Source organism: Cervus canadensis, chromosome 16 (assembly GCF_019320065.1).
Source record: "Cervus canadensis isolate Bull #8, Minnesota chromosome 16, ASM1932006v1, whole genome shotgun sequence".
Classification (NCBI taxonomy): domain Eukaryota; kingdom Metazoa; phylum Chordata; class Mammalia; order Artiodactyla; family Cervidae; genus Cervus; species Cervus canadensis.
Genome location: NC_057401.1, coordinates 4742077 through 4752228, shown reverse-complemented (window position 1 = coordinate 4752228; position 10152 = coordinate 4742077). Strand labels below are relative to the sequence as shown.

Below are 10152 nucleotides of genomic sequence, written 5' to 3'. Positions count from 1 at the left end.
TTTGTGCTCCGTGACTCACTCTGATACAGAGTTTCAAGGAAAGGTGATTGGGGCTAGGATGAGGCAGCCTGTCCCACACGGAGGAGAGGCACAGAAGAACATTCCAGGCATTCGCCAGGGTCACCTGTTCCTCTAACATGAATCACTGGCCTGGGACGGAAAGGTAGGTAAGTCCCCCAGACCTGGCCCCCACAGAAGCTCCCCTGGTCTAGTGGGGGAGACAATGAGAGGAAAAAAATAAAAAGGACTGCTGCATTTATGACTATCCCCAGTCCAGGAGTGAACTGCACGGTGGGAAGTTCAGAGGGGGTGGCATTTTGTTCAGAGTCTCGAAGAAGGAGCAGAAGAAATCTCCTCGGGATTTTTTTTTAGAGGTACCCTCATCCTTCCATAAATATCCCTAACAGACTCAGTGCTCCATGGCAGGCCAAGAGGAAGTCTTTGGTTCCAGGGTGCCCCCTTCCTGAGTCCACTTCCCCTAGATCAGGGAGAGAGATGAGGCAAGCAATGGAGCCACTAGCAAGAAGGAGGATGGCCCCAGGGCACCAAGTCCAGACCCCAGATGTTTGGGAGAGTCTCTAGAACATTTTTATTGGAGTATAATTTGGGGTATAATCGTTTTACAATGTTGTATTCGTTTCTGCTATACAATGAAATGAATCAACTATATGTATACATAATCTCCTCCTTCTTGCATCTCCCTCCCCTCTAGAACATTTTTAAATTAGTGCTATCATTTAAAAGTTGGACTATTTCACATAAAAATTACCTTGAATTTTTCTCTTCTCTGAAAAAAAAAAAACTGGAAGGTATGGTGATGTTTAAAAAAAATATTACTCGTTCAGTCGTGTCCAACTCTTTGTAGCCCACCAGGCTCCTCTGTCCACGGAATTCTCCAGGCAAGAATACTGGAGTGGGTAACCATTCCCTTGTCCAGGGGATCTTGCCAGCCCAGGGATCAAACCCAGGTCTCCTGCATTACAGGCAGACTCTTTACCATCTGAGCCACCAGGGAAGCCCAAAATACTGGTACCATACTCTAGCCTGGCAGCTCTAGGCTGGAGCTGCTCTTCCTCATATCTTCACTCTACCTGGAGCCCTGTAGGAGCTGCCCGCATCAAAGGGTACATGTACCAGTTAGCCTTTGCTCCATAAGAAACCACCCCAAAGCTTAGTGGCTTAAAACAATTGTTTATTAGCTACCATTCTGGATGTCAGCAGTTTGGCCTGGGCCCAGCTAGTGTTTCTTCAGTTGGTCTCTCCTAGACTTGCATCCACGGCTGCAACCAGAGACTGACAGGTGTTAGACTGTCCTCCACATGGCCTGTCAAGTAGGTTAGCTCAGTGCTTCTCCATCAGCAAAAGAGGACAAGCCTCAATAGGCAAGCATTTTTCCAGCATCTGCCTACATGCCTTGTATTAACGTCCAGTTGCTTAAAGCAAGACGCAAGATCAACCAGATTCAAGGATCAGGGAAATAGATTTTTACCTCCTGATAGGAGATAAGCTACAAAGAATATGTGGTTATTTTTTTCAAGAGCTCTCCAGTTCACCAGAACCCCAACCATGCAGAAACCTGCAGAAACCAGGGGTCACTTCTTCTTGAACCTGAGCTGCTGGTTTCCTTACATCTGATCTTCCTCAAAACTTCACTCTACCTGGAGCCCTGTAGGCATCCAACTTCAGGAACTAAGCCTAGAACTCTTATCTTTTAACTTGGCTCTGAACAAGAATGCCTGACCCTTCACTCATGCACATGGGAAAATGAAATAGGTTGGATGAAAATAAAACCCAGAAAGAGGATCCAAAGTAGGTGACTCTGCTCAGTGATGCCAAAGGAAGACCAGGATGGTCAGGACCTCAGGTGCTGAACAAAGCCGGGAGAGCATCAGGAATGCTGAGACAGACCAGAGTGTCAGGCAAGAAAGACATGATCGTCGAGGGTGAGGGCATGACGCATGACAAGGTTTACAAGACAGCCCCTGGAAGAACTCACAAAGAGGACAACTGCAGACAGAAGAGAAGAGAAGACTCCTTTTTCAGAGTCAATTCTCGGCAAACTGGCTCTGCAACAGAGCATTCAGAGGCGGCAGGGAGCCAAGCCTGGTGTGTCCGGGAAGCGCTGGTGCCCTGCACTCTACCCTGCAGGGCTCGTGAGGGACCCAGAAGATTGCAAAACAGGATGCTTGAGTCTCAGTGAGTAGACGTTCCCGGACACAGTACAGGACGTCTCCAGATGACACAAGAGGGTGACTGAGGAGGGCTTGGTGCACGAGGAGGACACGGGCAAGTTCTACCAGAATCAACAGGCAGCAACCGTTACAGTGAAAATGGTTGCCCTTCCCCCTTTCATGAGAATTGTGCAGCTTTGGTTCCCAAGGGTACAAAAGTATGTCTGAAATTAATAAATGTCTTAAAATGAGACAAGAATTCATATGCTAAAATTCACATTGCCCTGAAATGCACATCACCCCTGATGCCGTATTCTTGACAAAAATGAATGAATCTAATCAAGTCTTTACACTTCAGTTGTAGAACACAGGAACTACTGGGGAGAAAGGAACAGGTAAAGCAACACCATGAAGAAACACTCAGACATTCAGAATTCCTACGACTCAATTGGCCTATCTTGTCATGGTTATTTTTTTTTTTTTTTTGTCATGGTTATTTAAAAAGAAGGGATGCAGTAAATGTTCTAGAATGAAACTAAAGAGATATATCAAGCAAATGCAATGCAGGAACACTGATTGGATTCTAATCCCTAGAGAATTAAAATCCCAGCCATAAAACACATTTGGGGGAATAACATGCATTGGATATTAAATTATATTATTACTATTAAATGATTGCATATTAATGATAATAATGATATTTCTTAGGCATGACAATGATATTGTATACATGCAGGAGAGACTTCTTAACTTAGGAGATGAATGATAGAATATTTAAGCTTTGTGCCAGTCGTTAAAAATATTGTCTCTTGGCCCCAAACTCACCCTCTTGGCCTTGTGACGCTGGGTTTCGGACACTGCAAACCACATGAAAGGATCTGCCAAAAGGGGATGCTAGAGAGAGAGCATGAAAGGCTGGAGGAGGAAGGGACTTGCTGCTTCCCATCTGCTTCCCATTCCAGTACTGCCCCTCAGCACTGCTTCTTCATCTCCATACAGGACTGCCTTCCTACAGCAGCCATGAAGTCCAGCCCCACAGAGACACCAGCACCTTTGAACCAGCCCCCACTCAGAGGTCTGGCTCCCAGGGCCATAACTCAAGGGACCAGCACCAGCAGACCCTTGACTTCAGACAGGAGACTCTCAGCAACAGGGAGCCCTCTTGTAGAAATCTGGTTTAACAACCCTAATCTTTGTCCCTTAGGCCACCAGCCCAAAGGACAGTAGCTGCTTCCTGAAACTGCCTCCTCCATAATCTCCAGGAGTCCTCATGTTATTTTTCTGGTTACCCAGTTAATAACATATTTAGTACGGGCTTCCCAGGTGGCCACAAGTGGTAAAGAACCTGCCTGCCAATGCAGGAGACATAAGAGACCTGGGTTCAACCCCTGGGTGGGGAAGATCCCCTGGAGGAGGAAATGGCAACCCACTCCAGTACTCTTGCCTGGAGGATCCCATGGACAGAGGAGCCTACAGTCCATAGGGTCGCAAAGAGTCGGACACAACTGATGCGACTAAGCACACACAGCATAGTTAAGTCATTATAGTAAATTCTCTCCACTCAAATAGCAGGTTGGTTTCTGTTTCCTGACTAGGTGAAGTGCAATAACGTTTGCTACTTGCTTTAAAAAGATTCAGTCTAAAGGAAAAAACATATAAATATATGTATAGATATTACATACACATAGAGAAGCATATATTGAGACAAAGGAAAAGAGACAAAAGTGTTGAACCTAGGTGGTAAGTACAGGAGTGTTCATTGTATTTGACCTACCTTCACTTCTCTGTGACCATAAAATTTGTCATGCTAAGGATTTCCCTGGCAGTCCTGTGGTTAGGACTCCATGCATTCACTGCAGAGTGCCTGAGTTCAATTCTTAACTGGAGAACTAAGATCCCACAAGCCACGCAGCATGGTAAAAAAAAAAAAAAAAAAGAGAGAGAGAGAGAAAATAAGGACAATAATACCTAACTCATGATACTGTTAGAAATCAGTTGAGATACTCATTAGAAAAAAAAAAAAAAAAACCAGTTTTCTATTTTCCCAAGTACATCTGCAGCCCCCAAAGCCATGCACCCCAAGAAGTCTGGGTCCTGCTGGTTTGACCTTCCTGGAACAGAGGAAGCATGTGGGTATGTGAGCCTTAAGCCAGCACCTGCCAGCAGCGGCTGCACCTGTAGTCATCCGCCGAGACCCTGACTTGACAGAGAATCTGGGCCTGGGGGGATTTCACAGGTCATGTCAGATGATTACAGCAGAAGAAAAATCTGTGCCTTTAAGTCGAAGACAAAGAGGGCATTTCAGAAACTTTCCTAAGAAATCACATCAACAATTATGATCGTCCCCATCAGTTCCAAACCTTTGACCTGAACCCCTCATGTTCCAGATGAAGCCACTTCTTTCTCTTTCCTCCCACAAAATCCCCTTTTACTATGAAAGAAGGCCTCTCCTATACCTTATTAAATGACCCTGCACCCATCTCTTGGCAGAATGTCATCCAAACTCTTTAACCATCTTCCTTGTTCTTTCTTTTTTCAAAATTTCTTTGGGTCCAGTCTCACTAAGATACAGCTGACATCTAACATGGCGTTAGCTTAAGGTATACAACATATTGATTTGATGTATGTATACAACACAAAATGATTCCTGCCGTAAGACATTGCTATTTCTTTCTATTTATTTGTTTTTGTCTGTGCTGGGTCTTCATTGCTGCACAGTCTTTCGTTGCGGCAGTGGGGGTTACTCTTCAGTGTCGTGTGTGATTTCTCGCTGCGGTAGTTTCTCCTGTTGTGGAGCATGGGCTCCAGGGCGCGCAGGCTCCAGTAGTTGCGGTTCCCGAGCTCTGGGGCACAGGCTCAGTAGTTGGCAGGCTGCTGCACGGCATGCGGGACCCTCCCGGACCAGGGATCAGACCCGAGTCTCCTGCACTGGCGGTGGATTCCTCACCACTGAGCCACCAGGGAAGCCCAGACATCATTATTTCTTAAACACTACTTTGCTTTTCCTCCAAGTCTCTGACCACTGAGCCACAATGAAAAGCTGGCCTCTCTTTTGGTCCTGATCACTATATCCCACGTTGCACTGGGTTTCTATCTGTTGTTTCCAGACAGAGGTTTGTTTGCTTAATACCTTTGATCCATCAGTCTGTATCCCAGTGCAGGTCATTTCCCTATATTCTTTCCTTTGCTGGCTGCACCTTCTACTGATCCAGTTTTTGGTGAGCACAAGCTAGTTTTACTGCCTTAAGAAAAACACTGGCTACCTCAGCCCCAATTAAATTTCACTCAGACAAGGAAGGTGTGTGTGAATTCTAACATGGTCTTAAAATAGAAGGCCAGGGAGTCACCTGCCAATCTCTGGAGGCTCTTTGCAAAGCTTGTCATGGAGATGACTGTGAAAGAGGCAGCGCTGGGATTAAATAGCGGGCCCCACCCCCAGGAAAGTGGGGTATCCAAAGTCTACGACCATTTGGCCCGCACCGCTCTGTCGTTTGCCCTGCTGTTTCCTATGTCTGAAACAGCCTCCCTGTCTTGCCTGCCTACTAAACGTCTTCCCATCCAGTGAGGTCTGGCACAACCATTATAGCCCTCTGCTTCCTCCAGGGCAAACACAGATGACCCATCAGCCGATAAACACATGAAAAGATGTTCCTCTTCACCATCAGGAAAATGAACATTAAGATAGTAATGTCACACTCCTCAGATTATGTAGAAACAAAATGATAATACCAAGCATCTGAAACAGTGTGGAAAAAGAAAGATTCTCGTATCCTGTTGGTTGGGCTCTAAGTCGGTGGAGCCTCTATGGAGAATCAATTGGAAATATCTAGTAACATTTTAAACATGCACACCTTATGAACAAGCACTTTCACTTCCCATCACCCACCTTTGGAGAGAGACTACTTCCATACACCAGCAAAAAGCATGCAAAAGAATGCTTTCTGAGGTAAATAGGGCCACACTGGAAGCAATCTGAACATGCATTACCAGAGCAAGCAATAGACCATGGCACAGCCATCCTACAAGCCAGCAGGCAGCAGTTGAAAAGACTCCACTAGAGAGAGGCAAGGGGGCCAAGAAGCGGCGAACATGCCAGAGAGCAGATCTTGCGCTATGACACCATCCCTACTAAAAGAAGCCAGAGGTCCTCGGAGAAATGATTCCAGGGATGGACAGGGTAGGTACAAGATGAGCCTGGAACATTTTGTAATGCCAGAAAGTAATGAAATATTCCAAAAAAAGGTGTGTGTCACAAAGACACAGGAAAGGGCTTCTACTGGCCAAACCTGTGAGTCAATAATAAACAGATAAATAAACAACAAGGGAGAAGGGAGTGTCCTAGCTTACCAGAGAATGAGAAGTCCCCTGGTATATGGGGAAGGATCGTTACAGCTAGCAAATCATCATTTTGCAACCATCTCAACAGAGATTGGCTCAGATAAGAATCATCAAAGGATGCTAAATCTGGGAGGAAATGTTGACAAGGAGCAGGCTATGTGCATGATCTTAAGTGCCTTCAAAAGACCACATATTAGTTGCGAGGGAAAAAGCATAATAGCTTTACAGTGGACAACGCAGACCACATCTTGTCCAGGTGATCAAAATTAGCATCACCAACAAGGGGCAAATGAGTACTGTGATTGTGCATATGTGGTCCCCTGTCCCCTATATTTTCTGGCTGAAAATGCCTAACTTGAACCTAATCATCAACCTAATCATGAGAAAACAATAGAAAACCCAAAATAAGAAACAGTTCATTTTATAAAAAGTGACTGTATTCTTCAAAAGTGTCCATATTTGGACTTCCCTGGTGGTCCAGCAGTTAAGACTCCATGCTTCCAATGCAGGGGCCCTGGGTTCGATCCCGAGCTAGAGAACTAGATCCCACATGATGAAACTATGACCTGATGCAGCCAAATAAATAAATATTTTTTAGAAGTGTCACCATCATAAAGTACAAAGAAAGACTGTAAAAAAATGGTCCATATTAATAGAACAAAAAAGTCATGACAACTAAAGGCAATATTTGATCCTAGATTGGAGGGGAAAATCCTACAAAGGACATTAATCAATTAATTGACAAAAATGGAATACAGATGGTAGACTAGATCAAATTAGCAAGTCAATACCATATTTAGAGGAGCTGATAACTGCTATGCCTATTTAAGAGAATATCTTTACTTTTATACAGTGAAGAATTTACGAGAGCGGGGACATGATGTACACTACTTTCAGATGATTCAAAAAGAAAATTACATTTTATCTGTATAATAAGGTTACATTTCAATGGACATGAGTTTGAGCAAACTCCAGGAGACACTGAAGGATAGGGAAGCCTGGTGTGCTGCAGTCCATGTGGTTGCAAAGAGTTGGACTCAACATAGCTACTGAACAACAAAGATTACATTATATATATAATGTGTGTATATACATACATGTATATACACACATATATAACAAATATTAAATGTGGAGAAAGGTTATCTGAAGATTCTTTGAACTATTATTCTTGTAACTTTTGTGTTTAAAAAGAAGTTGTTGTTTCAGACTAAAAAGTTTGGAAAAAAATTATGTAGCTATATGTACTAGCATAGAGCTCCAAATATACTGCTGAGTGAAAAAAGAAAATTTGCAAGATAACTCACTCAGTGTGATAAGTTCCCAAATTATATCCATTTGTACATAAGTAATTCATAAAGAAAGGTCTGGAGAAATACCTACCAAATTGATTAAGTAGTTTACCTTTGGGGAAGAGACTAGGAGACCAGGGTAGCTCTTGTAGAACAGCTCACCTGGGGACTTCCCTGGTAGGCCCAGGGGCTAAGACTCTGCACTCCCAAAGCAGAGGGCCCAGGTTCAATCGCTAGCCAGAGAACGAGATCCCACAGGCCGCCACAATGAAGACAGGGCACAGCCAAATAAGTCAATCAATAAAATAAAGAATAGCTCATCTGCAATATCTTTACTTTTTAAGAGAATTTGTTTATGAATTGGGCTTCCCTGATAGCTCAGTTGGTAAAGAATCTGCCTCCAGTGCAGGAGACTCCAGTTCGAATCCTGAATCAGAATGATCCGCTGGAGAAGGGATAGCCTACCTACTCCAATATTCTTGGGCTTGCCTGTGGCTCAGCTGCTAAAGAATCCACCTGCAATGCAGGAGACCCCAGTTCAATTCCTGGGTCAGGAAGATCCCGTGGAGAAGGGAAAGGCTACCCACTCCAGTTTTCTGGCCTGGAGAATTTCATGAACTGTATAGTCCATGGGGTCACAAAGAGTCAGACACAACTGAGTGACTTTTCACTTTCATTTATGAATTGCTTATGCAATTAGAAATAACTTTTTAAAATCTTTTTGTTAAAATTTATTTTTATTTTTTTTTCCATTTATTTTTATTAGTTGGAGGCTAATTACTTTACAATACTGTAGTGGTTTTTGCCATACATTGACATGAATCAGCCATGGATTTACATGTGTTCCCCATCCCGATCCCCCCCTCCCACCTCCCTCTCCACCCGATTCCTCTGGGTCTTCCCAGTGCACCAGCCCCGAGCACTTGTCTCATGCATCCAACCTAGGCTGGTGATCTGTTTCACCATAGATAATATACATGTTTTGATGCTGTTCTCTCGAAACATCCCACCCTCGCCTTCTCCCACAGAGTCCAAAAGTCTGTTCTGTACATCTGTGTCTCTTTTTCTGTTTTGCATATAGGGTTATCGTTACCATCTTTTTAAATTCCATATATATGCATCAGTATACTGTATTGGTCTTTATCTTTCTGACTTACTTCACTCTGTATAATGGGCTCCAGTTTCATCCATCTCATTAGAACTGATTCAAATGAGTTCTTTTTAATGGCTGAGTAACATTCCATGGTGTATATGTACCATAGCTTCCTTATCCATTCGTCTGCTGATGGACATCTAGGTTGCTTCCATGTCCTGGCTATTATAAACAGTGCTGCGATGAACACTGGGGTACACGTGTCTCTTTCAGATCTGGTTTCCTCAGTGTGTATGCCCAGGAGTGGGATTGCTGGGTTATGACCAGTTCTAAGAAATAACTTTTTTTTTTTTAAAGGCTAAAGTTGCCTTGTTCTCAATTCTCACTGTTGACAAGGATCATGGCTCAAGTTTTCCGAGACAGTTCTCATTTAAATGTTTGGGCCCACTAGCACATACAACAGTCTCAGAAAACCTCCAGCTTTGGAGTTTGAGAAATCTGGTCAGGAAATGGCAACAGCATGGAGTGTCTGGAAAGACTTCAGAATCAAACAGAACTAGTTTGAACCCTTCCCTCCATCACTCACCAATAGTGCAAGATTAAGCAAGAGACAGCCCTCCAGGAACCTCTGTTCCCTCACCTATTCAAGAGGAAAGAATGCTTCTAGAGCAGAGTGACTGGGCTTTACGTACAACATACTTAATGCATGTGTCCTTAGCATGCACATTAGAATGCCAAGCCCATCCTGGGGCTGGCACTGAGCATCTGTTTGTTGTTACTTATTCTACCTTTCTTAGTGATCTGCTTGCTTGTCCTCTTCCCCTGTGAGCCCAGTGGCTCTTTAAAGAAGGATTCATCCCCTTATTCATTCTCTACTCCCAAATGTGCTTCACTCTGTACATTGGCACCTGACAAGCACTTGGTGGCAGGGTAAATAAACCCTAGCGCCACACATCTGGAGCAACATGGAAGTATGCTAAGGCTTCAGGTTTACAATTATCAAATGTAGGAAACACGACTTCTGAAGTCACTGTGTAGAAATCTGTAAGTGCCAAGAAGATGAAGACATGACCAGTGACCTCATATGTTCCAGAGCAACAGAGGTGAAAGAGCAGTGAACACTCCTCCAAACCAGAGGTGTAACAGGTATTCAGTAACAGGTATTATTTTTAAATATTCTGTGGTCAAAAATGTTGAAGAAATGCCAAATTAGATAAAACTAAATGGGCTATTTACTGCAGGACTTATCACCTCCTTT

General features: G+C 43.7%; 1 protein-coding gene across 16 annotated transcripts in view; it reads right to left on the bottom strand.

The window, feature by feature from the left end:
• LOC122454432 overlaps positions 1 to 10152 on the bottom strand; it is a 286245-nt gene that overhangs the window by 215027 nt on the left and 61066 nt on the right. Inside the window, exon 5 of one of the 16 annotated variants that reach the window (XR_006273396.1) lies at positions 3094 to 4060. The exons of the other annotated variants lie outside the window; for them this stretch is intronic. The gene's annotated coding sequence lies outside the window, so the exon portion shown is untranslated. Of the gene's footprint in view, positions 1 to 3093; positions 4061 to 10152 lie in introns of those variants that run through there. 16 annotated transcript variants of the gene reach the window in all.